This window comes from Saccopteryx bilineata, chromosome 5 (assembly GCF_036850765.1).
Source record: "Saccopteryx bilineata isolate mSacBil1 chromosome 5, mSacBil1_pri_phased_curated, whole genome shotgun sequence".
NCBI classification, from domain to species: Eukaryota; Metazoa; Chordata; class Mammalia; order Chiroptera; family Emballonuridae; genus Saccopteryx; species Saccopteryx bilineata.
Genome location: NC_089494.1, coordinates 159516096 through 159543870, shown reverse-complemented (window position 1 = coordinate 159543870; position 27775 = coordinate 159516096). Strand labels below are relative to the sequence as shown.

Genomic DNA, 27775 nt, shown 5'->3' with positions numbered 1-27775 from the left:
AGTTGTAATTCAGGGAGAATAGCTGACAAAACGAGGTCAAACAAAATCCAGAAGAAAATCAACAGAATAGAGAAATAGACTATTTCTTTGGAAAGACTATCTTAGAAGGTGAGCCATTTCTTTGGGCAATTTATGAAGCTGGAGGGAAGCCCTGTCACATTAAAAGGCTATTATACTTAGCATCATCTAAGTTACCTTGAGGGATGAGAGAGCACCTGGTTCCACAACTTTCAGAACTGAAGGAAAATATTCTTGAGTTCTGAAGAGTTCCGTGTGGATGGCTTACTTCCACATGGGAACCCTCAAGGCTTTTCAGTGTGTGCTGAGAATTTAATGTAAGGAGAGTAATTAGTGCTGACATCAGATGAGATTCCATTAAGATGAATGTCCTGAATCTGAAACAATAAAAATGGGGGTAGGAACAGAGGTGGAAGCTGGAAAAACTCAGCCTGAGTTTTATCTCTGTAACCTGAGCTGGATCCATGATGCATAATCTTCTGTAGTTCCTGCTGCATCCCTTTTCTGCTACAGAGAATGACCCTCTCCTTCTCAGATGTTGAAACAGACTAGCCCTGGCCGGTTTGCTCAGTGGTAGAGCATCGGCCTGGCGTGCAGGAGTCCCGAGTTCGATTTCCGGCCAGGGCACACAGGAGAAGCGCCCATCTGTTTCTCCACCCCTCCCCCTCTCCTTCCTCTCTGTCTCTCTCTTCCCCTCCCGCAGCCGAGGCTCCCTTGGAGCAAAGATGGCCTGGGCGCTGAGGATGGCTCTGTGGCCTCTGCCTCAGGCGCTAGAGTGGCTCTGGATGAAACAGAGCCACGCCCCAGAAGGGCAAAGCATCGCCCCCTGGTGGGCATGCCGGGTGGATCCCGGTGGGGCGCATGCGGGAGTCTGTCTGACTGCCTCCCGGTTTCCAGCTTCGGAAAAATGCAAAAAAAAAATTTTTTTTTAAAGAAAAAAAAGAAACAGACTAGCCTCTAATATCCACTGGCGGCTCTGACAAATGATGTTATTTGAAATCTCACCAGCTCTAGACAGGTGCAGCTGGTCACTTGAATGCTTTAATAGCAAGGAGGTGGGGGGAATGCCACTGAGGTTGAGCGTGAAAGTTTAGCTCTGACCACTAATAACCTTTCGGGTTACAGGGAAGCATCCAGACAGTGACTGACTGTGGGGCGCGTGCAGGCATCCACTCATATGCATGCACGTACACATACACACGCACGCATGAGCACGCATTCACATTCTCCTTCACCCCTGACCTGGCTCCTCACGTGCTCTAAAGTAGTGTGCTTTATGTTGATGCCACACTACAGCCAGAAGTGAAACAGTCATGCTTTCCTTGGAAAATTTGTCTCTACTGCCTCCTTCTTATGGAAATAAACATTCATCTCATTCGATCTTTAAGTTACTTCTTTTTTTATTTTTTAATTCAGCGAGAAGAGGGGAGACAGAGACAGTTTCCTGCATTTTCCCCCACGGGAATCCTCGGCAAGCCCCCCTGCTCAGCCCATCTGGGGAGTTGCTTTGTTTCTCAGCTCCGGAGCTGTTCTTAGCACCTGAGGCGGAGGCCAGGGAGCCATACTCAGCGCGGGGGGGGGGGGGGGGGGGGGGGGGGGGGGTCAACTCACTCCAATTGAGTCATGGCTACAAGAGGAGAAGAGAGAGGGAGCAGTGAGAGGCGGAGGAGTGGAGAAGCAGGTGAGTGCTTCTCTTGTGTGCCCTGCCCAGGACATCCACACACCAGGCCCACACTTTACCACTGAACCAACCACCAGGGCTTAAGTCATTTCTATGAAAGTATTGTTTAATGTCCTAATTTAACTTCCTGCTCTCTGACATTATGCTAAAATTCTAACAAAATTATTTTAAAAAATATTTGTGCCAGGCCAAGCCCTCCTTTATTTATTTATTTATTTTTGCTATTTTAAATGTTGACAGCAGTACTGATTCTATTTTCTTATTTCTCACAGAATCATGGAATGTGGGAATAAAAAAGAATGCAGAGACGATTCAGTCCATCAGTTTATGTTACAAATCAGGAAGGGAGACCTGACAGAAGGAATGGCTGGCCCAAGGCAAGGGGTGTGTGTGTGTGTCTGTGTGACTGTTGTCTGTGTGTTTTCTTTTTTTCTTTTTTTTTTTTTTTTTGCAACTCTTTTTTTTTTTTAATTTTTTATTTATTTACTTTTTTAGATTTTTATTTATTTATTCATTTTTATTAGAGAGAGAGGGGAGAGAGAGAGAGGGAGAGATACAGAGAGAACAGGGGGAGGAGCAGGAAACATCGACTCCCATATGTGCCTTAATCAGGCAAGCCCAGGGTTTTGAACCGGCGACCTCAGCATTCCAGGTCGACGCTTTATCCACTGCGCCACCACAGGTCAGGCTGTGTGTTTTCTAATAAAAGGGTAAAGGAAGAGGAACTTGTGTGATGTTATAGTGGTGATTTTCTGCAATACAAGCCCATTGTCCCCCTGGTGATATTTTTTCCTTTTCTAAAATTTATTTTTATTTAATTAATTAATTTTTAGGTAGGAGAAGGAAAGATAGTGAGGCAGACACCCAGATGCACTCTGATCAGGATCCACCTGGCAGCCCCATCTTGAGTGAAGGTACTGAGCTATTTTTAGTGCCTCAGGCTGATATGCTCCAACAAAGCTATTTACAGTGCCCAAGGCCACACTCAAACCAATTGAGCTACTAGCTGGGGGAAGGGAAGAAAGAGAGAAGGGACAGAGGGAAAGAAAGAAAAGTAGATGGTCACTTCTGTGTGTCCTGGCCAGAATTGAACCTGGAACATCCATATGCCAGCCAGCACTCTATCCACTGAGCCACCAGTCAGGGCAAAAAATTTATTTATTTGTTTGTTTGTTTGTTTATTTATTTATTTATTTATTTATTTATTTATTTATTTATATTAAATGAGAAGCAGGGAGGCAGACAGACTCCCACATGTGCCCCAACTAGGATCCTCCCAGCAAACCCCTTACCAGGTGATGCTCTGCCCATCTGGGGCAGCAGCTCTGTTGCTCCACAATGAAGCTATTTCAGCACCTGAGATGAGGCCCCAGAGCCATCCACAGTGCCCAGGACCAATTTGCTCAAACCATTTGAGCCATGGGTGTAGGAGAGGAAGAGAGAGAAAGAGGAGAGAGACAGAGAAAGAGAGACGGGGGAGAAGTAGAAAAGCACATGGTTGCTTTTCCTGTGTGCCTTGGCTGGGAATCGAACCTGGGACTTCCACACAATAGGCCAACACTACCGCTGAGCCAACCAGCCAGAGCCTATTTTTAAAAATTAAATTTATTGAGGTAACATTGGTTAATGACACCATACAATTTTCAGATGTACTAGATTATTATTCAATTGTATGCTCCCCACCCAAAGTCTAGTTACCTTATACCTTTACCCACTTTGTCCTCCCCCACCCTTTTTCCCCTCTGGTAACAACCATTCCTTTGTCTTTATCTATGAGTTTGATTTTTGTTTTATTTTATTTTATTTTTTTAGAAAATTAAATTTAATGACATTGATCTATAAGAGTACATAGGTTTCAGGTACACATCTCTATAGTATTTGAACTGATCATTGTGTGGTGTAACCATCACACAAAGTCAAATCACTCTCTGTCAACTTGTCCCTCTTTACTCCTCTCTCCCACCCCCTCTCCCACAACCCCCTTCCCCTAGTAAGCACTTCATTTTTATGTGTTCATGAGTCTCAGTTTTATATCCTACCTATGTGTGATATAAATGATATCATTCTTAGCTTTTTCTGATTTATCAATACTTATTTCACTCAGTATAATGTTCTCAAGGTTCATCCATATTGTTATAAATGATACTATGTTATCATTTCTTTTAACTGAGTAGTATTCCATTGTATATATGTACATCTTCTTTATCCAATCCTCTATCGGACACTTTGGTTGTTTCTTTGTCTTGACCCCAAAAGTTGCTGGCATGCTCTCTCTCTCTCTCTCTCTCTCCCCCCTCCACACACACACACGCACACACACACACACACACACACACACACACACACATGAGCTGCATTACTGCCATAAGTAGGAGGACCCAAATATTTATTCTCCTTCTCTTTTCAATTCTTCATTTTGTTAAAATCACTTTACTTCTACCATTTTTAAGCATGGTTCTCTACCCTAGACTATAATGATTAATGGTGAAATATTCCTGCATTTTGGGTATTTTGAAAAGTAACTAGAAAGACGTCATTAGTCTCACAAAAAATCCCATCTTGTGGAGGAGAAAGCAACTTTATGAGGAAAATAAGATAATACAAATTCAGATTGAGCTGTGGAAGGCATAGCATATGTTAACGGCTATTAATGGAAGAGGCTTCAGCCCCTAACATTACTGGCAAACAGTCCCGCCATGACAAGTTGTCCCCACACTTTCCCGTCCATTTCCCATCTTGCCGCCTCTTTGTGAGATTGCCCAGTCTTTTCACCATAGGAGATTTGAACCCCAGATCAACTGACCATTTCCCTTTCTCATGACTTCGTATGCATTTCAGACAGATATCTGCAGGAGGATATGATAAGACGATATCCTACTTATTTCATGATCTAAGGAGCTGAATTTCCCAAGGAAAGAGCCTTGAGATAAATGGTGAAGGAAAAATGTAGCCAGGCTATATTTTTACATTTTTCTTTGGTCATTAAATCTCAACCATGGTAGTATATTTGAAGAAAAAAATGGGAAATCGGGAATTTTTTAAATTAAAAATGTCTGATCTGGAAAAGACATCCTTAAGAGAATAAAAAGCAATAGCACGGGAGAAAATATTTGCAAAACACATATCTTATGAAAGGCTGGTATCCAGGATAAATAAAGTACTCTTAAAACTCAACAACAACAACAAACAACCTAATTTAAAAATGGACAAAAGACCTAAACAGAAATCTCACAAAAGAAGATATATAGATGGCAAATAACATATGAAAAGATACTTAGCATTATATGTTATTAGGGAATTGGAAATTAAAACAATTTAATACCATTTTATACCTATCAGAATGGCCAAAATCCAAAAACTGACAACACCAAATGCTGGCAAGGATATGGTACACTAGGAACTCTTATTCATTACCGTTGGGAATGGAAAATGATACAGCCACTTTGGAAGCTAGTTTGGCAGTTTCTTATAAAACTAAATATAACTCTTACCACCTGATCCAGCAGTTGCACTCTTTAGCATTTACTCAGGTGAGTTGGAAACGTGTACAGAGAGAGCTGCACATGAATGTTTATTGTATTGTAGTTTTATTAAGAATCACTAAGTCATGGAAACAAAGAAAAGGCTTTCAGTAGTGAATGGATAAAAAAATTGTGGCACATCCAGACAATGGAATAGCATTTAGATATAAGAATAAATGAGCCACCAAGCCATAAAAAGACATGGAATAACCTTAAATAATGTTGCTAAGTGAAAAAAGGTAATCTGAAAAAGCTACATACTCTATGATACCACAATAAAACATTCTGAAAAATGGAAAAATCTATGCAGATAATAAAATGATCAGTGTTTGCCAGGGGGTGGGGATGAGAGAGAGAAGAAGGTGAAGCACAGGGAATTTTTAGGGCAGTGAAACTATTGTATACAATATTATATTGGTGGATACATGTCATTATGCATTCATCAAAATCCATTAAAATGTACAACACAAAGAGTGACTCCTAATGTAAACTATGGACTTTAGTTAATAATAATGTATCAATTTTGGATCATTGATTTGTTAACAAGTATACTATACCAATGCAAGATGTTAATAATAGGGGAACTTGGGGGAGGGAGTAAGTGGTTTATGTGAACTCTCTGGACCTTGCACTCAATTTTTCTGCAAACATAAAACTTCTAAAAAAAAGTCTACTAATTTAAAATGATAGATAGGTAGATAGATGATAGATTTTTAAAAATACCTAGGTACCACTCCAGAGCTTCTGATTGAATTAGTGTCCAGTGGTACATGAGTTTTCCTGAAGTAGTTGGAGGCTTACATTCACCGCTTCTTGTCAAAGATCAAGGGTACAAAGACAGGCTTTTCAACTGTAGTTCATCAGCATCACTTAAGAAAAGTGCAGGTTTGTTATTTTAGGAAGTCATCGACATAGCGGTGACTAACGGGAAGCCAAGGCCATTGGTATAGTGAGTCTAAGACTTAATTATTAGAAAGAGTAATTTCTGGGAAAAGGTTTAAGAAACAAAACAGCCAGTGCTTCAGATCAGAAGTAGGTATTTTTTCCCCCTAAATTATTTTTTCTTGAAAGTACACAGGAAGGGCCTTGTTTTAGGGAAAAAAATCATGGTCACTATGGGCTGTAGTTTCCGGCACTTTCCTTAATGGTGGCTAAGACTAAAACTGTGCCTGCCTCTAACTTTAGGTCTTCTTGAATTTACATTCCTAACCTTCAGGTTTATGCCCCAGTCTTGGCTACTGAGCTTCAGAGTGGCCCTAACCTTCCCTTGCCCCAAGCTAAACTCTCTGCTCTATTTGTTCTATGTGGGTTTTAGAATCTCAGTCAATGTCTTCTGGCTAAGCAGATTAAGTTAACTACATTGTTGTAATGAAAGATAATGTGATATTTACATTGCTCCCTCTCAACAACTGACAATACACACGAAAAGCCTCCGTGACCTTTGGCCCAGAAATTTCTTAAAAGTCAGCACAGCTTCATCTATAAGTATGTTCATTTTAGAGCATAGATAATGTTACACAGAAAATATTTTGAAAATATGTGACAAGGGACTACTCCTCAAGACATTTCCTTGTAACATTTACCATTTACGGCCCAAAGGAAAGGAGGAAGGGAATGCCATCCAGGGCTGGAGGAATTTATGACGTAAGGAAAGTCTCTGAGTAGGAAAAAATAATGCAGATCTCTTGTGGTTTCTGAAGGAGAGGGAAAGAGGGTGGGGAGCTGAGTTGGGGGGAATTAGAAGATACTGGTATTCTGCACCAAAATTCTAGAACAAGGCATGTTAAATGGGTTGAGCAGAAAGTACAGGACTTTAGCATTCATGGTTGCCTACTGGAAAGGCTTCTGCAAGCATCTGGGGAAAAGGTTCTTATGCAGCCACATCCCACATGGGGGGAGTGCTGCTAGCTCAGCATTGGTCGTAAGAAGGGGTCATTGGGGGACCTGCGGCCATATTCCTGAACCCTCACAGTCTCTGTTAACTCGGGAACTTTACAAGTCTCTGTGCTCTTCAGTATGGGCACAGAGAATTGGTGGGCTGGTAGTCTTGGTTCAGGACACAGTGGTGACTGTGTACTGGGACTTTAAGACAAGATGCAAATGGCCAGTACCACAAAATCCAGTAATAAGAGCCACATAATGGCTCAAAAACACCTTAAGAGACTCACATCTCAGCAGACAGCAAGTGCAAGACAAATCCAGACCTGCCAATCTCTCTCTTTTTTGTTTTTTGACAGAAACATAGAGTCAGAGAGAGAGGACAGATAGGGACAGACAGACAGGAAGGGAGAGAGATGAGAAGCATCAGTTTTTTGTTGTGGCTCCTTAGTTGTTCATTGATTGCTTTCTTATATGTGCCTTGACCTGGGGGCTACAGAAGAGTGAGTGACCCCTTGTTCAAGCCAGTGACTTTGGGCTCAAGCTAGTGACCTTAGGCTTTAAGCCAGCGACCTTTGGCCTCAAGCCAGTGACCATGGGGTCATGTCTATGATTCCATGCTCAAACTAGCAACCCAGCACTCAAGCTGGTGAGCCTACACTCAAGCCAGATGAGCCCGCACAAAAGCTGGCGACCTCAGGGTTTCAAACCTGGGTCCTTCGTGTCCCAGTTCAACACTCTATCCACTGTGCCACCATCTGGTCAGGCTAGATCTGCCAATCTTTATTTGGCAATGAGAATGCTGATGGTAGCACAGGAATCCAAAGCCTTTAACCAACACCCCCACCTTCCTCCTGCAAAAAATCCAGACTTGTTGTCAGGAAGGTACTGAGGACAGAGCCCTGACCATTTATCCAAGGAAACTGACCTGACTGGGACTACTTAACCTGGAAGACAGAGAATTTTTATTTTCTTCTTATAATAGTGTTTGAAAGCCACAGAAGCAGTGTTGGATCAGTGGTGGAAAATAAACTCTATATTTTTTCTCTCTGAGTAGTGTTGTTTTAAATTTTCAAACCATTACATTTACCATATAGCTAGGTTTTCCTTCAAGGCAGAAGGTTGGGGGACCCTATATACTCAAACCAGAGAAAAGCGCATTAAGCATTGAGGTTGGGATGCTTACAACAAGAAAGTGGTGATCATTAACCCCTTATAAGACGTGTTGTCGAATATGTTCTCCCATTGTGTGGTTTGTCTTTTTATTCTGTTCATATTGTCTTTAGCTGTGCAAAAGCTTTTTAGTTCAATATAGTCCCATTTGTTTATCCTGTCCTTTATTTCACTTGCCCGTGAAGATATATCAGAAAATATATTTCTGCGAGAGATGTCGAAGAGCTTACTGCCTATGTTTTCTTCTAAGATGCTTATGGTTTCACAACTTACATTTAAGTTTTTTATCCATTTTGAGTTTATTTTTGTGAATGGTGTAAATTGGTTGCCTAGTTTCATTTTTTTGCAGGTAGCTCTCCAATTTTCCCAAAACCATTTGTTAAAGAGGTTGTCTTTACTCCAATGTATGCTATTACCTCCTTTGTCAAATATCAATTGTCCATAAAGATGTGGGTTTATTTCTGGGTTCTCTGTTCAGTTCCATTGACCTATTATGCCTGTTCTTATGCCAGTACCAAGCTGTTCTGAGTACAATGGCCTTATAGTATAATTTGATATCAGGAAATATGATACCACCCACTTTATTCTTCTTTTCAAGATTGCTGAGGTTATTCGTGTTCTTTTTTGGTTCTGTATAAATTTTTGGAATATGTGTTCTATATCTTTGAAGTATGTCATTGGTATTTTAATTGGTATTGCATTGAATTTATAAATTGCTTTGGGCAATATATACATTTTAATGATGTTTATTTTTCCTATCCATGAATACGGTATATGCTTTCACTTGTTTATATCTTCCTTGATTTCTTTTATCAATGTTTTATAATTTTATGAGTACAAGTCTTTAACCTCCTTGGTTAAATTTACTCCTATGTACTTTATTTTTTTGTTGTTGTTGCAATAATGAAGGGGATTGTTTTCTTAATTTCTCTTTCTTTTTTCTTTTTTTATTTTTCTGAAGTTGGAAACGGGGAGGCAGTCAGACAGACTCCCACATGCGCCCAACCGGGATCCACCCGGCATGCCCACCAGGGGGCGATGCTCTGCCCATCTGGGACATCGCTCTGCCGCAATCAGAGCCATTCTAGTGCCTGAGGCAGAGGCCACAGAGCCATCCTCAGCGCCCGGGCCAACTTTGCTCCAATGGAGTCTTGGCTGCAGGAGGGGAAGAGAGAGACAGAGAGGAAGGAGAGAGGGAGGGGTGGAGAAGTAGATGGGTGCTTCTCCTGTGTGTCCTGGCCGGGAATCAAACCCGGGACTCCTGCACGCCAGGCTGACACTCTACCACTGAGCTAACTGGCCAGGGCCTTAATTTCTCTTTCTGATAGTTCATTGTTAGTGTATAAAAATGCCTCTGGTTTCTGATATTTTATATCCTGCCACCTTGCTGAATTCATTTATCAGGTCCAGTAGTTTTTGACTGAGACTTTAGGGTTTTCTATGCACAGTATCATATCATCTGCAAATAATGATAGTTTTACTTCTTCTTTTCCAATTTATAAAGAACTTGTAAAACTCAACACCAGGAAGATAAACAATCCAATCAAAAAATGGGCAAAAGAGCCTGACTAGGCAGTGGCGCAGTGGATAGAGCGGCAGACTGGGATACTGAGGACCCAGGTTCGAAACCCCAAGGTCGCCAGTTTGAGCACGGGCTCATCTGCTTTGAGCAAGGCTCACCAGCTTGAAGCCAAAGTCACTGGCTTGCGCAAGGGATCACTCGGTCTGCTGTAGCCCCCCAGTCAAGGCACATATGAAAAAGCAATCACTGAGAAACTAAGGTGCCACAACAAAGAAATTATTCTTCTCCTCTCTCTCCCTTCCAGTCTGTCTGTTCCTTTCTCTGTCTCTATCACAAATTGAAAAATGGGCAAAATAAATGAATTGACACTTCTACAAAGAGGACTTACAGATGGCAATAGGCATATGAAAAAAATGCTCAACATCACTAATCATTAGAGAAATGTTGAAACCAGAATGAGATATCACCTCACACCAGTCAGAATGGCACTAATTAACAAAACAACACATGATAAGTACTAGTGAGGGTGCAGAGAAAAGGGAACCCTCCTGCACTGCTGGTAGGAATGCAGACTGGTGCAGCCACTGTGGAAAACGTATGGAGATTCCTCAAAAAATTAAAAATAGAAATGCCTTTTGACCCAGCCATTCCACTTTTAGGAATATATCCTAAGAGTACCAAACCACTGATTCAAAAGAAAAAAATGCACCCCCATGTTTATGGCAGCATTGTTTACAAGCCAAGATCTGGAAACAGCCCAAGTGTTCGTCAGTGGATGAGTGGAATAAAAAGCTATGGTACATATACACAATGGAATACTATGGGGCCATGAAAAAGATGGAAATCTTACTTTTTGCAACAACATGGATGAACCTGGAAACTATTATGTTAAGTGAAATAAACCAGGCAGAGAAAGAAAAATATCATATGATCTCACTCATTTGAGGAATCCAATGAACAATGTGAACTGAGGAACAGAACTGAGAAAGAGGAGGGATCAAAGGGACCAGAGGAAAAGAGAACAGAAGGAAAGAGGAGGATAGGATGGGATAATCCTGAAGGGAAGGGCTGAGGGGGACAAGGGAGATGTTGAGGGGAATATGGGGGGGATGCATTGGGGCCGACACTAGAATCTACGTAAACACAATAAATTAAAATCAATCAATTAAAAAAAAAGAAAAAATAGTGGTGATCAGCCTGCTGTTCTGTAGTGAAATCTCTAATTGGCAATCTCCAGACCTCACAAAGAGACTTCACAGAGTGTGTGACCCCTTATCTGTTGCTTCTTTTTATTTTTTTATTTTATTTTTTACAGAGACAGAGAGAGAGTCAGAGAGAGGGATAGATAGGGACAGACAGACAGGAACGAAGAGAGATGAGAAGCATCAATCATTAGTTTTTCATTGCAACACCTTAGTTGTTCATTGATTGCTTTCTCATATGTGCCTTGACTGTGGGCCTTCAGCAGACTGCGTAACCCTTTGCTTGAGCCAGTGACCTTGGGTCCAAGCTGGTGAGCTTTTTGCTCAAGCCAGATGAGCCCGTGCTCAAGCTGGCAACCTCGGGGTCTCGAACCTGGTTCCTCCGCATCCCAGTCCGATGCTCTATCCACTGCGCCACTGCCTGGTCAGGCTGTTGCTTCTTTTTAAAATATGAATCAACAAGCAAGGCTCAGCATACATTTGAGAAACAAACAAAAAATGACTTAGAAGAATCAGAGACAATACAAAGAATAGAGGAGCAATATTTTTGAAAATCATTAATATCTTCAGAGAGAAAGGAGATCCTTAAAACAATAACAAGTTATGTGCAAAAAAGAACCAATCAGAGCTTAAGAAAGAGACAAATTATGTGATTCCATTTAGCCATCACATAATATGTGGTCTTTGTGACTGTTTTCTTTTATATGGCATAAGGTTTTCAAAGTCCATCAATGTTGTAGCATGTTTCAGTACCTCATTCCTTTTATTGCCAAAAACATGTCATATTGTTCATCTATTCATCAGTTAGACATTTGGGTTGTTTCCACTTTGGCTTATTATTAATAATATTGCTACAAACATTCATGTACAACTTTTACTGAAACACAGCTAAAAACAGAATTGCTAGGTCATATGGCCAACCTATATTTAACATTTTAAAGAACTGCCAATCAGTTTTACAAAGTAGTTATACTGTTTAGCATTCCTACCAGCAGTCTCTGAAAGTCCCACTTTTCCATATCTGTGTTAATTTTTGTTATTGTCCTTTTTATTTTAGCCATCTTAATGGCTGTGAAGTGGTGTCATATTGTAGCTTTGATTTGCATTTCCATAATGACTAATATATTAAGCATCTTTTCATATGTTTCTTGGCCATTTTGTACGTCTTCCTTGGAGCAATATTCAGTCAAATCCTTGGACCATTTAAAATTGGTTTATTTGTCTTTGTATTGTTAAGTAGCAAAAGTTCTTTACATATTCTGGATACAAATCCCTTATCAGATATATAATATGAAGATATTTTCTTCCAATCTGTGGGCTTTCTTCTCAATTTCTTCTTCTTTTTTTTTTTAAATGAAGTTAATGTTGCTTTTTTATATATGGCCTTTGATTTTTTTTTTATTTTATTTTTTTACAGAGAGAATGAAAGAGAGAGAGAGAAGCAGGATGCATCAACTCATGTAGTTGCTTCCTGTATGTGCCTTGACCGGGCAAGCCCAGGGTTTTGAACTGGTGACCTCAGCATTACAGGTCAACACTTCATCCACTGCGCCACCACAGGTCAGGCTCAATTTCTTTTTGAAGTCTTTTGAAATATAAATTTTTTTCAATTTTAATAATGCCAAACATCTATTTTTCTTTTATAACATGTACTTTTGGTGTCATATCTAAGAAACTATTGATGTATCCAAGCTCATGAAAATTTACTTCTTTATCTTATTTTAAGAATTTATACTTTTAGCTATTACATTTAGGTCTTTAATTTATTTTGGGTTAATTGTTGTATGTGGTGTGAGGTAGGGATTCAACTTCATCCTTTAGCATGTGACTATCCAGTTATCCCAGCACCATTTATTGAACTAATTATCTTTTCCCCTTAATTTTCTTAGAATCTTTGTCAAAAATCATTTGGTCATAAATGTAAAGGTTTATTCCTAAACTATTAATTATATTTCATAGATGTGTTATGTTTATCCTTATACCAGTGCTACCCTGTCTTAATTTCTTTATATATTTAAGTTTTGAAATCAGGAAGTTTGAGTTCTTCAAACTTATCATTTTTAAGATTGTTTTTTGTTGTTTTGGTTCCCTTGCATTTTTATATAAATTTTAAGATCAGTTTGCCAATTTCTTCAAAAAGGAGAACTGAGATTTTGATAATGTGTTTAATCCATAGACCACTGTGGAAAGTATTGCCATCTTAACAATATTTAGTTTCCCAATGGATGAATATAAGACATCTTTCCATTCACTTAGGTCTTCTTTAATTTCTTTTATTGATATTTTACAGTTTTTCATGTAAAAGTATTATGCTTCTAGTTAAATTTATTCTTAAGTATTTTATTTTTTTGATGGTATTGTAAATGGAATTGTTTTCTTAATTTCATTTTTGAAGTTTTGATGCTAGTATATAGAAATACAATTTATTATACATTTCTCTTGTATCCCGAAAGCTTGCTGAATTTATTCATTGGTTTCAATAGCTTTTTACTGGATTCCTTATGTTTTTTAATATACACTACCATATAATCTGTAAATATAAACAGTTTTACTTACTCCTTTCTGTTATAGATATCTTTAATTTCTATTACTGGCCTACTTGCTCTGACTAGAACCACCAATATAATGTTTAATATAAGTGGCAAGAGCAGACATCTTTGTCTTGTTCCTGATCTTAAGTCAAAAGCTTTTTGTCATTCACCATTAAGTATAATGTTAGCTGTTAGTTTTTCATAGATGCTCTTTATCAGGTTGATGAAGTTCCCTTCTAGTTTTTATTAATTGAGTTTTAAAGATCAACTTAGAATAAAAGCACTGAGGCCCTGGCCAGTAGCTCAGTGGTAGAGCATCGGCCTGAAGTGTGGAAGTCCTGGGTTTGATTCCCGGTCAAGGCACACAGGAAAAGTGACCATCTGCTTCTCCACCCCATCCCCTTTATCCTCTCTTGCAGTTGAGGCCCAATTTGAGCAAAGTTGGCCCCAGGCACTGAGAATAGCTCAATGGCCTCACCTCAGGTGCTAAAATAGCTTAGTTGCTGAGCAACAAAGCAGCAGCCCAGATGGGCAGAGCACCACCTAGTAGGGGCTTGCTGGTTGGATCCCAGTCAAGGCACATATGGGAGTATGTCTCTGCCTCCCCACTTCTCACTTAATGAGAAAATAATTCATTGAGAGTCATTTTGAAAATTTAGACTCAGAATTTTTACTTTATCTTCTGCATTTTTCACTACCTTAAAAATAATCCTAGAAATAAAATAATGTGCTTATATAGTTCTCAATGTTATTAAACAGAAATATTGAGCATGAGACATGTTTCATGTCCCAGAGGGAATAATTTCTCCCACATACATACAAATCCCTCAGAAAAGATGCATTCTGGATGATATCAGAGTAATGGCTGTGTGAGAGAGATACTCATGGTCTCTCCTCTTGAAATTTCAACAAATTGAACAGCTATAATACAGTGAAGGAAACTCAGCTGAGCTCACAGGCAAGCCTAAAAGATCTGTGCACCAAATGGACTAAAGTTGGGACAAGTTTAAAAGGGGGGCAGAAGATAAAAACCCTCTTGCATTCAGCTCAGGAAAGAAGCCCAGATTGACTAGTGTTTGTTGTTGTTTTTCTCTGCCAGGACTACAAAGAAAAGAAAAAATCAGGCTGTCTGGGTTTTGCCTGCCAGGCACATAGAGAGGGAAATTCAGAGTGACTGGACCTCCTTCTGTCAGGAGGAGTGGAGAGAGTAAGGGGCAGTGGGGTAGAAACTAAACCAAAGAGGTAGCCAAACGATGGTCATGACTGTGTTTCTGCTGTCTGCCTGCAGCTTGCATTTGGCACAGAGACAGAGAAAACCAAAGTGCACTTCCCCAGCCTCTCAGATCCCACCTCCCTCATTTCACAGGTATGGTGAATGGCAGAGACAGACCCCACAGCTAACTCTCCAGAGCCATTTTCTACTCTGAAAAACAGAGGTTCTCTGTGTCTGGTCCCGTGGTCTGTTGAGATGAGGAAGAAACACCTGAAGGCCTGAAAATGCTATAGCTAAAGCCATAAAGCTATAAAGCGATAAAACCTTCACAACACACCCCACCCACCAACTGCAGCCCCACCTACATCACTGTGACAGCAACATCTAAGCAGAGGACAGCCCAGGAATTTCACAGTGCTAAAACTTATAAAACAGTGATATCTAATGGAATAAAACAGTAGCTTCTCAAAACTGAGTTTTTTCTGTTTCTTTTTATTCTTTCCTTTTTTCTCTTTTGAATTTCATTTTTCATAATTTTATATTTTTTATTATTACTTTTTTGTGGGTGTCCTGTTTGGTTTTTATTTTTATTTTTTTGGTTTTTACTTTTTTCTGTAGTTTTCTTTCACTTGTCATTTAAAATTTTTTATATATTTATTATATATTTTTAATTTTTATTTTTTTAGTTTTTTTTTTGTTGTTGAGTTCTTAACAATACCACTCTCAAATGCCATCAAGAAATGGGAAAATACTATGGAAACACAAGACAGAGATGTAGTTCAGAAAGAAAATGAAAAATCTCCAGAAAAAACTCTCAATCACATGGAAATCTTAGAGTTAAATGATAGAGAATTCAAAATTGAAGTTTTGAGAATACTCAATGAGATGTAAACAATACCAATAGGTAACTTAATAAGCTCAGAAAACAAAACAAATACCTCACCAAGGAGATTGAAACTTTAAAAACAGAGTTGGAGAACTCAAAACAGTAATTGAAAATTGAAATAACAAGTTTAGCTAATAAAACAGGCCAGATAGAGGAAAAAATCGATAACACTGAAGACAGGCAACTAGAGATGCTACAAAGAGAAGAGGAGAGAGACTCAGAAAAATTTTTTAAATTAGAGAGTTCTACAAGAATTGTCTGACTTCATCAGAAGGAGCACTATAAAAAATGATTGATATATCATAAGAAAAAGAAGAGAGATAAGGGAATGGAGAGTCTATTCAAACAAATAATTGATGAGAAATTCCCAAGCCTATGGAAAGAGTTAGAATCTTGAATCCAAGAAGCAAACTGAATGACAAGTTACTGAAACCCAAACAGACTTACTCCAATACACATCATAATAAAATTGTCAAAAATCAATGTCAAAGAAAGAATTCTCAAGGCAGCTAGGGAAAAGAAAAACATAACATATAAAGGAAGGCCCATTAGTTTATCATCAGACTCTCAGCAGAAACTCTACAATTCCGAAGAGAGGGGACCCAGTCAAAGTACTGAAAGAGAGGAATTACCAGCCAAGAATAGTATATTGAAAGTAATTCTTCAAATATGAAGGAGAAATAAAACTTTTGCAGACAAACAGAAACTGAGGTAATTTATCACCAGAAAACCCCCACTGCAGAAAATAATCAAGAGGGTTATTTGACCAGATACAAAGAACAAAACAAATAAAAACTACAAGTAAAAACTCCAACAAGGTCACAATAAAAACAAGGATAATCTGTGACAACAATAACATAAAAGGGGAGAGGATCAAGATCTGCAGTAGCAAAGAAGAATAAAGTACAGAAGCACTCATAAGGCAAAGGACTCTTGTACATATGACAATCTTTCTCTTAATAACCTAATGGTAACTACCCACAAAAGAGCCGCAAAAGAGTTTTAAGCTAATAAAACACATAGCTTAAAATAAAAAAGAAACAGGAGAAAGAAGTTTAGAATGCCATCAAACAAAAACAACTGAAAGAAACAAAAAAGGGAAGAGCCAAAGGACACACAAAGTTACCAACAAACAAAGCAGAAAATGGCTATAGAAAATCTTCAAACATTGAAGGGGTCCAAGATGGTGATGCAGTAGGCAGATGTTCCAATTGCCACCTTCCAGGACCAATTGGATTACAACTTAATTTAAGAACAATCATCTTGAAAAACCAACTTTGGACTTAAAAAAAAGAGAAGTCTATAACCAAGGATCACAGAAGAAATCACACTGAGACTGGTAGGAAGGGCAGAGACAGGACAGGGCTGTCTTGCTCCCAGAAGCGAGCAGCAGCTGAGGGTCCAGAGGGACTCTCTCTGTGGGGAGGGTTGCCCTGAGAGGTGTGGGTGCTCAGCTTCAGGCCCATAGCCCCAGCCTAGAGCCCCAGAGCCTAGAAGAGGTGCCCAGACAATATTTGATGGTGAAAAGAGCAGGGTTAATGTCTGCAAGAAAGAGACTGAGTTTCTGAGATACAGACTTCATCTTAAAGGGCCCATGCAGAAAATCTTGTTTACAGCTAGTTACCTGGGGCTCTGGTGGAGGGAGAGCTGAGAGGACTGGAGTTGCATAAGGAAAGTGTAAACTTGGAGGCCCAGGGAGAAACACTGTGGAGGACAGCCATCAAATCCCTTGAGCTGAGTCATTCTCCAATACTGCAGTCACCATTTTTCTTGGGTGAAACATCTCCTTTGTGCTGCACCAGCCTGGGGAAAAGCAACTGCTTCACCCTCGGAAGTCTCTCTTACCCCAGTTATGGTGACGGGTCATTCAGACAATTCAGGAAGCAGAGGGTGTGTCAGTGGCTCAGTTTTCTGGTGTTGAGACCAGAGCTTTCCCCGACACGCTCCCAACTCTAAGACTGGTGCTTCCACCTCACAGAAGACTCAGCAGAAACTGTCCAGAGAGCAAGCAAACCATACCTCTGGGTCACAGACTCCTGAGGCTACACCCTACTAAAGTCTGTGAAAAAGTCTGAACAGACTGACACCTGGGGCTGAGAGGTGGAGCCAAACCCACCACCCTTCCTAGTCAATGAATTACTGCAGGCACTAGACTCTAGCAGAGAGGTTTTTTCAGTGGCTGAGCCCAACAAGCAGCCAGCAGCCAGAGGCTAAAGGAGGTGGATCTCAGGGAAACTTGGCCTTTTAAGCAGAACTTGCCCCAGGCCCAGGGTGGGTAAAAGCAGAGCTAAGAGTATAGCTTGGTATTTCCATGTACACCTGGGCCCAGCAGAGGCAGCCACAAACTCTGGATTGCTTGTAGCACCAAGAAAGAAATTGCTGAGGGACAGTCATGGGCAGTGTCTTCCATTGGTTTGTGCCAGGGTCCTGCCCAGTGGCCAGCTATGGAAAGCATTATTTCAGGACCTAACATCCCTTGCTAGAGTGGTATCCTAAGGAAAAATTTATCATACTTGGCTCAGGTGGGGTGAGTTCCATTCACTGTGATCAGCACTGGCACAATGGCTCATCTGCATTGAATAGGGTGGAGCTTCACAGTCAGCTGGCCTGGGTGCTGGATATCCTGCCCTGCAGGACTAGATTACATACGGGGAAGGCAGAAAGGCTCTCAGCATAGACATTTAATGTTTGGGTCCCTGTGAGTCTATTGTTGGATCTGGCTGAAGGGCTTAGTCACCTTTAGGGGAACACAGTCAGCCCCAGGAGAGGACTCTCTTAGTCTTCATCCCTGAGACCAGTGTCTCACCAGCTGAAAGAACTTATGCAGAGGGGACCGTCAGTCACACTCAGTCTGAATCTGCTACTTACCTTGTTGGGGAGAAGTAAAATTTAAGTATCCAGCTGAGGCTGAGGGATTAAGCTCTGGAGGGATTAAGGTCAAGAGCCCTATACTAAGCTCATGACCAAGAGACCCCTGACATAGGGGGTACCACAAACGTTGTACTCACAACCTCAGCTGCCCTAATCCACCAAGTGTGCAACCTGTAGAGGGGTTGATTGGGTGAGGCCAGTCTGAGCCCACACTACTCTCTTACTACAAAAGACTCTGAGGGAAGAGCAGGCAACTGCAAGAGGAGGAGGAGCTGCTGAAAAGTGGAGACAAATCTTACAGACTTGGGACTTTTATGGAATTGCTGTGATCTCTAAGCAGGAGGAAGCTGATACTTATTCAAAGGTTGGCCCCTCCCACACTACCCAGGCACAGAAAATGCAGATACAAACAATAAAAAGTGAAGTAGCTGCAGACAGGTAGCCCACTGCAGGTTACAAGCAACAGGTGATGCCAACCCAATATCTAGAGCCAACACAACTGATAGTGAGTGGCAGACAGCACCAACTGTAAACAGCTACATACACAAGCAGCATGGTCAAAAGTGGAGTCTCTCAGGCACTAGACACTGTAGAAAATAAATACACACAACAGGACAAACATTTCACAATGTATAATACACATGATCAAGGTTGACCCTTAGAGCCAGCCAGCCTGAAGGAATAACTGTACCTGTGAAAGGACCAACTGCATGTAATACTCACATACAATAAGAGGGAAAATAGTACACTTAAGAAGCATTCCTAGAACAAGGAAAACAGGTGGTCTGGAGGTCAGTCCCACCAAGCCCATCTTCTTCATAAAGACACCACAAAAATTTCAAAGTCAGACACTGCTACCTAATGCACAGATAAAATGGGAAGACAGAGAAATGCAACCCAAATGAATCAACAAGAGAAATCCCCAGAAAAAGAACTGAATGAGATGGAAAAAACAAAACTACCAGATTTAAAATAATGATTGTTAGGATGTTCAAGGATCTTAAAGCAACAGCAACAATGGATGAACATAATAACACCTAAATAAAGAGATAGCAAGCATAAAAAAAGGACATTGAAATCATAAAAAAGAACCAGTCAGAAATGACAAATACAATATTAGAAATGAAGACCGCACTAGATGAAATCAATAGCAGGCTGGATGAGGCAGAGAATTGAATCATCAATTTAGAGGACAACATAAAACCACAGAAGCAGAGCACCAAAAAGAAAAGAGGATCAAAAAGTCAGAGAAAACTCTAAGAGAGCTCTGTGACAACATGAAGAGAAACAACATCCTCATTATAGGGGTTCCTGAAGGAAAAGAGAACAAAAAAGGGATAGAGAATTTGTTTGAAGAAATCATAGCTGAAATTTTCCCTAAATTGATAAAGGAAAAAGTCACATAAGTTCAAAAAGCACAGAGAGTCCCTTAAAGAGGAACCCAAGAAGGCCTTCACCAAGACACATCATAATAGAAGAGACAAAGTTAAGAGACAAAGAAAGAATACTAAAAGCTGCAAAAGAAAAGCAGTTAATTACCTACAGAGGAGCCCCCATAGGGATGACATTCGACTTCTCAACAGAAACACTTGAGGCCAGAAGGGATTGGCAAGAAATATTCAAAGTGAAGCAAAACAAGAACCTACAACCAAGACTTCTTTATACAGCAAGATTATCATATAAAATTGAAGGAGAAACAAAAAACTTCCCAGACAAAAAATAAAAATACAAAAAAACTCAAGGAATTTATTACAACCAAGCCAGTACTGCAAGAAGTATTTAGGGGCCTGCTGTAAAAAGAGCAAAGGGAAAAAATTCTAGAGTAAGAGAATTGTAGATTTAAAGAACAAAATGGCAATTAATAAGTACATGTCAGTAATAACATTAAATGTAAATGGATTAAATCAAGGGTCCCCAAACTTTTTACACAGGGGGCCAGTTCACTGTCCCTCAGACCATTGGAGGGCCGGACTATAAAAGAAACTATGAACAACTCCCTATGCACACTGCACATATCTTATTTTAAAGTAAAAAACAAAATGGGAACAAATACAATATTTAAAATAAAGAACAAGTAAATTTAAATCAACAAAATGACCAGTATTTTAATGAGAACTAGGGGCCTGCTTTTGGCTAATGAGATGGTCAATGTCCAGTTCCATATTTGTCACTGCTAGTTGTAACAAGTGATATGATGCGCTTCCAGAACCATGACGCGTGCATCCTGCATCACCGGAAGTAGTACTGTATGTGAGAGATGACAATGAAAGAGGTGCCCCTTCTGGAAGTGCGGCAGGGGCCAGATAAATGGCCTCAAGGGGCCACATGTGGCCCACAGGCCATAGTTTGGGGACCCCTGGATTAAATGCTCCAATCAACAGACATAGGTTAGTTGTTTGGATAAGAAAACAGGACACATACATATGTTGTCTAAAAGAGACCCACCTCAGAATAATTGAGACACATAGACTGAAAGTGAAGGGATGGAAAAAGTATTTAATGCAAATGTAAATGAAAAAAAAAAAAAAAGCTGGGGTAGTAATACTGATATCTGACAAAATAGATTTTAAAACAAAAGGGATAAAGAACATCACTACATGATGATAAAGGAAGCAATCCAACAGGATGATATAACCATTGTAATTATTTATGCACCTAATATTGGAGCACTGAAATATATAAAGCAAATTTTAATGGACATAAAGGGTGAAATCAACAACAATACTATAATAGTAGGGGATTTTAATATGCCACTAAGATCAATACATAAATCCTCCAGAGAGAAAATTAACAAAGAAACAGCCACCTTAAGTGACACACTAGATCAGCTGGATTTAATAGATATGTTCAGAACCTTTCACCCTAAAGCAGTAGAATATACATTCTTTTCAAGTGCTCATGGTACATTCTCTAGAATAGACCACATGTTAGGACACAAAACAAGTCTCAATAAATTTAAGACTGAAATCATATCAAGCATCTTCTCTGATCACAATGGCATGAAACTAGAAATCAACTTCAATAGAAAAACTGAAAAACACTTAAACACTTGGAGGCTAAATAGCATGTTATTAAATAACAAATGTGTTAACAACAAGATCAAGGAATAAATCAAATTTCCTTGAAACAAATAAAAATGAACATACAACAACTCAAAATTCATGAGACACAGCAAAAGCAGTCCTGACAAAAAAATTCATAGCATTACAGGCATAACTTAAGAAGCAAGAAAAAGCTCAAATAACAAATTTAACTCTGCATCTAAAAGAACTAAAAAGACAACAGCAAGTAAAGACCAGAGGAAGTAGAAGGAAGGGAATAATAAAGATTAGAGTGGAAATAAATGACTTAGAAGCTAAAAAAAAAAAAAATACAGAAGATCAATGAAACCAAGAACCAGTTCTTTGAAAAGGTAAACAAGATTGATGAACCTTTAACCAAACTCACCAAGAAAAAAAGAGAGAGGACTCAAGTAAATAAAATTAGAAATGAGAGTGGAGAAGTCACAACTGACACAGCAGAACTACAAAGGATTGTAAGAAAATACTATGAAGAACTGTATGCCAAAAACTTAGACAACCTAGGTGAAATGGACAAATTCCTTGAAACATATAATCTTTCAAAAATCAATCTGGAAGAATCAGAAAACCAAAACAGACAGATTACAGCAAATGAGATCAAAATAGTTATCAAAAAACTTCCAGTAGTACAACCATTATGGAAGAAAGTATGGTGGTTCCTCAAAAAACTGAAAATAAAACTACCTTATGACCCAGCAATCCCTCTACTGGGTATATACCCCAAAAACTCAGAAACATTGATACGTAAAGACACATGCAGCCCCATGTTTATTGCAGCATTGTTCACAGTGGCCAGGACATGGAAACAACCAAAAAGCCCATCAATAGATGACTGGATAAAGAAGATGTGGCATATATACTCTATGGAATACTACTCAGCCATAAGAAATGATGACATCAGATCATTTACAGCAAAATGGTGGGATCTTGATAACATTATATGAAGTGAAATAAGTAAATCAGAAAAAACCAGGAACTGCATTATTCCATACGTAGGTGGGACATAAAAGTGAGACTAAGAGACATTGATAAGAGTGTGGTGGTTACAGGGGGAGGGGGGAGAGGGAGAGGGAAAGGGGGATGGGTACAAAGAAAACTAGATAGAAGGTAACAGAGGACAATCTGACTTTGGGTGATGGGTATGCAACATAATTGAATGACAAGATAACCTGGACATGTTATCTTTGAATGTATGTATCCTGATTTATTGATGTTGCCCCATTAAAAAATAAAATTATTAAAAAATAAATAAATAAAATAAAAAAATAAAAAGTTATTAGCAAAAGAAAAAAAACCACAAAACTTCCAACAAACAAAAGTCCTAGACCAGATGGCTTCACAGGCAAATTTTACCAAACATTCAAAGAAGAACTAACACCTATCCTTTTCAAGCTATTTCAAGAAATTTAAGAAGATAGAAGACTTCCAAGGTCCTTTTATGAGGCAAGCATGATCCTCATTCCAAAACCAGGCAAAGACTCTACAAAGAAAAAAAAGCTATAGATTAATATCCCTGATGAACATAAATGCTAAAATTTTCAACAAAATATTAGCAAACCAGATCCAGCAAAACATTAAAAAAATCATACATCATGATGAAGTGGGATTTATTCTGGGGAGATAAGGCTGGTACAATATTATCAAATCAATCAACGTAATTCGTCACATAAACAATAGGAAGGATAAAAATCACATGATTATATCACTAGATGCAGAAAAAGCATTTGATAAAATTCAGCACCCATTTATAATCAAAACTCCCAGCAAACTGGGAATACAGTGAATTTACCTCAACATGATAAAGGCCATCTATGAAAAACCGACGGCCAACATTATACTCAATGGACAAAAATTAAGAGCAATCCTCTTGAGATAAGGAACAAGACAGGGGTGCCCCCTTTCACCACTCTTATTCAACATAGTTCTGGAAGTCCTAGCCACAGCAATCAGACAAGAAGAAGAAATAAAAGACATCCAAATTGAAAAATAAGTAAAGCTATCATTATTTGCAGATGACTTGATACTGTACATAAAAAACCCTAAGTCTCAGTCAAAAAACTACTAGACCTGATAAATGAATTTGGTAGGGTGGCGGGATATAAAGTTAATATTCAGAAATCAGTGACATTTTTATACACCAACAATAAACTGTCTGAAAGAGAAATTAAGGAAACAATCCCCTTCACTAGGAGTAAATTTAACCAAGGAGGTAAAAGACTTGTACTCAGAAAATTAAAAGACATTGAAAAAAGAAATCAAGGAAGATACAAACAAGTGGAACAGCTTCAGCAATCTTGAAAATGAAGAATAAAGTGGGAGGTATCACACTTCTTGATAGCAAGTTATACTACAAGGCCATTGTGATCAAAACAGCTTGGTACTGGCATAAGAACAGGCACATAGATCAATGAAATATAACAGAAAACCCAGAAATAAACCCATGCCTGTATGGTTAATTTTAGAAAGTAGGTAAGAGCAGACAATGAAGTAAAAATAGTCTCTTTAATAAATGGTGCTGAGAAAATTGGACAGGTACGTGCATAAAAATGAAACTAGAGCACCAACTTACACCATTCACAAAAATAAACTCAAAATGGATAAATGATTTAAATGTAAGTCATGAAACTATAAATATCTTGAAAGAAAACTTAGGCAGTAAACTCTCTGATATCTCTTATATTTTTGCCGATTTATCTCCACAAGTAAGTGAAATAAAGGACAAAATAAAAAAGTGGAACTATATCAAACTACAAAGCTTTTGCACAGCAAAAGATACCATGAACAAAATTAAATGACAACTCACACAATGGAAAAACATATTTGCCAATAAGTCTGATAAGGGGTTAATAACCAAAATTTATAAAGAACTTCTAAAATTCAACACCAGGAAGGTAAACAATCAAATTAAAAATGTGCAAAAGAACTGAATAAACACTTCTCCAAAGAGGGTATACAGATGGCCAACAGGCATATGAAAAAATGTTCAATGTCATTAAACATCAGAGAAATACAAATTCAAACTACAATAAGATACCACCTCACACCTGTCAGAATGGTGCTCATTAACAAATCAGTACACTTACTAGTGCTAGTGAAGGTGTGGAGAAAAGTGAACCTTCCTTCACTACTGGTGGGAATGCAGACTCGTGCAGTCACTGTGGAAAGTAGTATGGAGTTTCCTCAAAAAATTAAAAATGGAACTGCTTTATGATCCAGCTATCCCACTTTTAGGAATATACCCTAAGAATACTAAGTCACTGATTCAAAAGAAGGTATGCACTCCCATGTTTATTGCAGCATTGTTTACAATAGCCAAGATCTGGAAACAGCCCAAGTGTTCATCAGTGGATGAGTGGATTAAAAAGCTGTGGTACATATACATAATGGTATACTACATGGCTGTGAAAAAAAAATCTTTTTTTTACCTTTTGCAATGGCATGGATGGACCTGGAGATTATTATGCTAAGTGAAATAAGCCAGGCATAGAAAGACAAATATCATATGATCTCACTTATATAATATGTTGAATCTAATGAACAAAGTGAACTGAAGAATGGAATAGAAGCAGAAGCAGGGTCACAGGGACCAAAGGGACAGAGGGAAGGGGGATGAGGGAATGGCATCTGAAAAGGTGAAGTGATTAGTGAAATTATATATACATAACACATAGATACAGATCACAGGACAGCAAATCCCAAAAGAAACAGAGGAGGGAGGGGCAATTGGGGAAAAGGGGTGGTGGTGAGGGAGTTATATTGAGTGGGACACTTGAATTCATGTTAACACAATAAATTAAAGTTAATAAAAATTTTTTTTGAAAAGGAAAATCCTCAAGTGTCAATAATTACCTTAAATATAGATGGATTGAATTCACCAATTAAGAGGCAGAAAGTAGCAGATAAGATCAGAAAACAAAACCCAAACATGCTGCCTTCAAGAGACACATCTAAGCTACAAGAATAAAAGTTTTAAAGTGAAAGTTTATAAAATGATTTTCCAAGCAAGTAATAGCCAAAGTATAGATGTAGTCATACTCATATCTGACAATGCTGAGTTCAAGACAATGGTAACAAGAGACAAAGATGGACATTTCCTAATGATAAAGGAGACATTGAGTCAAGAAGACATAATATTTTTTAATATATATGCTGCTTATACCTGTGCTGGAGAGGGGGCTCTGAGCTGTTTGGTATGAAGTGTAATGAAACAGACTTTCCCACCTGAAACTGCTGCTTTAAGTTAAGATCAGGCAAAGAAAATACCTTCAAACAACCAACAAGACCAAAGAAGAGTACACTTAAGTGGAAGACACAACACTTGATTTGAAACAGGAAGTTTGTGCCTACTCAACAGCTTTAAAAGAGCACTTTTTTTCTTTTCTTTTTTTTTTTTTTTTTTTTGTATTTTTCTGAAGTTGGAAACGGGGAGGCAGTCAGACAGACTCCTGCATGCACCCGACCGGGATCCACCCGGCATGCCCACCAGGGGGCGATGCTCTGCCCATCTGGGGCATCGCTCTGTTGCAACCAGAGCCATTCTAGTGCCTGAGGCAAGGTCATGGAGCCATCCTCAATGCCCGGGTCAACTTTGCTCCAATGGAGCCTCGGCTGCGGGAGGTGAAGAGAGAGATAGAGAGGAAGGAGAGGGGGAGGGGTGGAGAGGCAGATGGGTGCTTCTCCTGTGCGCCCTGGCCGGGAATCGAACCCAGGACTCCTGCATGCTGGGCTGACACTCTACCACTGAGCCAACCAGCCAGGGCCAAAAGAGCACTTTTTAATGCTGCTAGTAGTCTTTGTTTTCTTTGGTGCTGTACTGTGAGATTGCCCGGTGCAGCAGCAGTTGTATTCTTTATTGGCTTAATAGATTACTTTCTCTCTCTTTCTTTTAATTTTTATTATTATTTTTTTTTGTAATACAAATGATGGATAAGGGTTTATTTTATTTTATTTTTTTATAAATAAATTTTTATTAATTTTAATGGGATGACATCAATAAATCAGGATACATATATTCAAAGGAAACATGTCCAGGTTATCTTGCCATTCAATTATGTTGCATACCCATCACCCAAAGTCAGATTGTCCTACGTCACCTTCTATCTAGTTTTCTTTGTGCCCCTCCCCCTCCCCTCCCTCTCTCCCTCCTTCCCTCACCCTGCCCCCTGTAACCATCACACTCTGGTCCATGTCTCTTAGTCTCGTTTTTATGTCCCATCAATGTATGGAATCCTGCAGTTCTTGTTTTTTTTCTGATTTACTTATTTCACTTCGTATAATGTTATCAAGATCCCACCATTTTGTTGTAAATGATCCGATGTCATCATTTCTTATGGCTGAATAGTATATCATGGTGTATATGTGCCAAATCTTCTTTATCTAGTCTTCTATTTATTTATTTTTTACAGTGAGTAAAGCCTTTAAGCAAACCCTTGGCCAATACAGCAAGAATCCATAAAAGAGTAGTGTCCTTAACATGTTCACCAAGTCCAAGTTGGCACCATCACCATGCCAAATCCCTGAAAAATGCAACCCAACCCCAGTTCAGTCTATTAGGAGCTGTCACAAGGAGCAGGAGTCCAGGAAAAGTTCACATCCAGGAAAAGTCCGCATGGCACTGGAGTTGTCATAATTCTATACTTTGCAGCTCACGACCAAGTCCCAATGACCACTGCTTCTAGCTGATAATGATTCAGGTAGACTAGAAAAGCCATCTGCAGCATGTGTGGAGATGGAGCTTCTGTTCTCCTCTGCCTGGAGAGATGAGACCAGGTTGCTTTTCCTTGGAGCTCTGTGACTGTGGCGTGTGAAAGAGAACCTTGGGATACACTAAGCTGGGTGGCAAAGATAGATTCATAATAGAAGTTGGCAAAAGAGGGAAAGAGACCTCTAAATTAGGAGTAGGTCCCAGCCTGAAATATGTGTGGGGCATTGAGGTAGGAGGAATAGAGGAAACACTATATATTAAACAAAGCAGCAAAAGATAGGACTATCAACACTCACAACAGAGATCTTTGAGGGAAGAATAAAAAACCTGACAATTCAGGCAAGACATAGTTAAGTGGCCCTTGTGCAAATGAGATCAGTTTACCTGCTTCTCGGAAGAAATAGCCTAGGCTCGTCCACAGTGTCATAGATGGGGCTGACGGCCCTGGGCACCTTCAGCCTTCAGTGGCAAACCCCAGCATTCTGGGCAAGGTTA

At 39.3% G+C, this 27775-nt stretch overlaps 1 protein-coding gene and 1 non-coding gene across 2 annotated transcripts in view; one reads left to right on the top strand and one right to left on the bottom strand.

Moving 5' to 3' along the window:
* The window catches only part of FAM107B (family with sequence similarity 107 member B), a 281121-nt gene that overhangs the window by 172140 nt on the left and 81206 nt on the right, over positions 1 to 27775 (bottom strand). The window lies entirely within an intron of this gene.
* TRNAF-GAA (transfer RNA phenylalanine (anticodon GAA)) lies at positions 13815 to 13889 on the top strand. The gene has a single exon. It is a non-coding gene; the product is annotated as a tRNA-Phe (tRNA).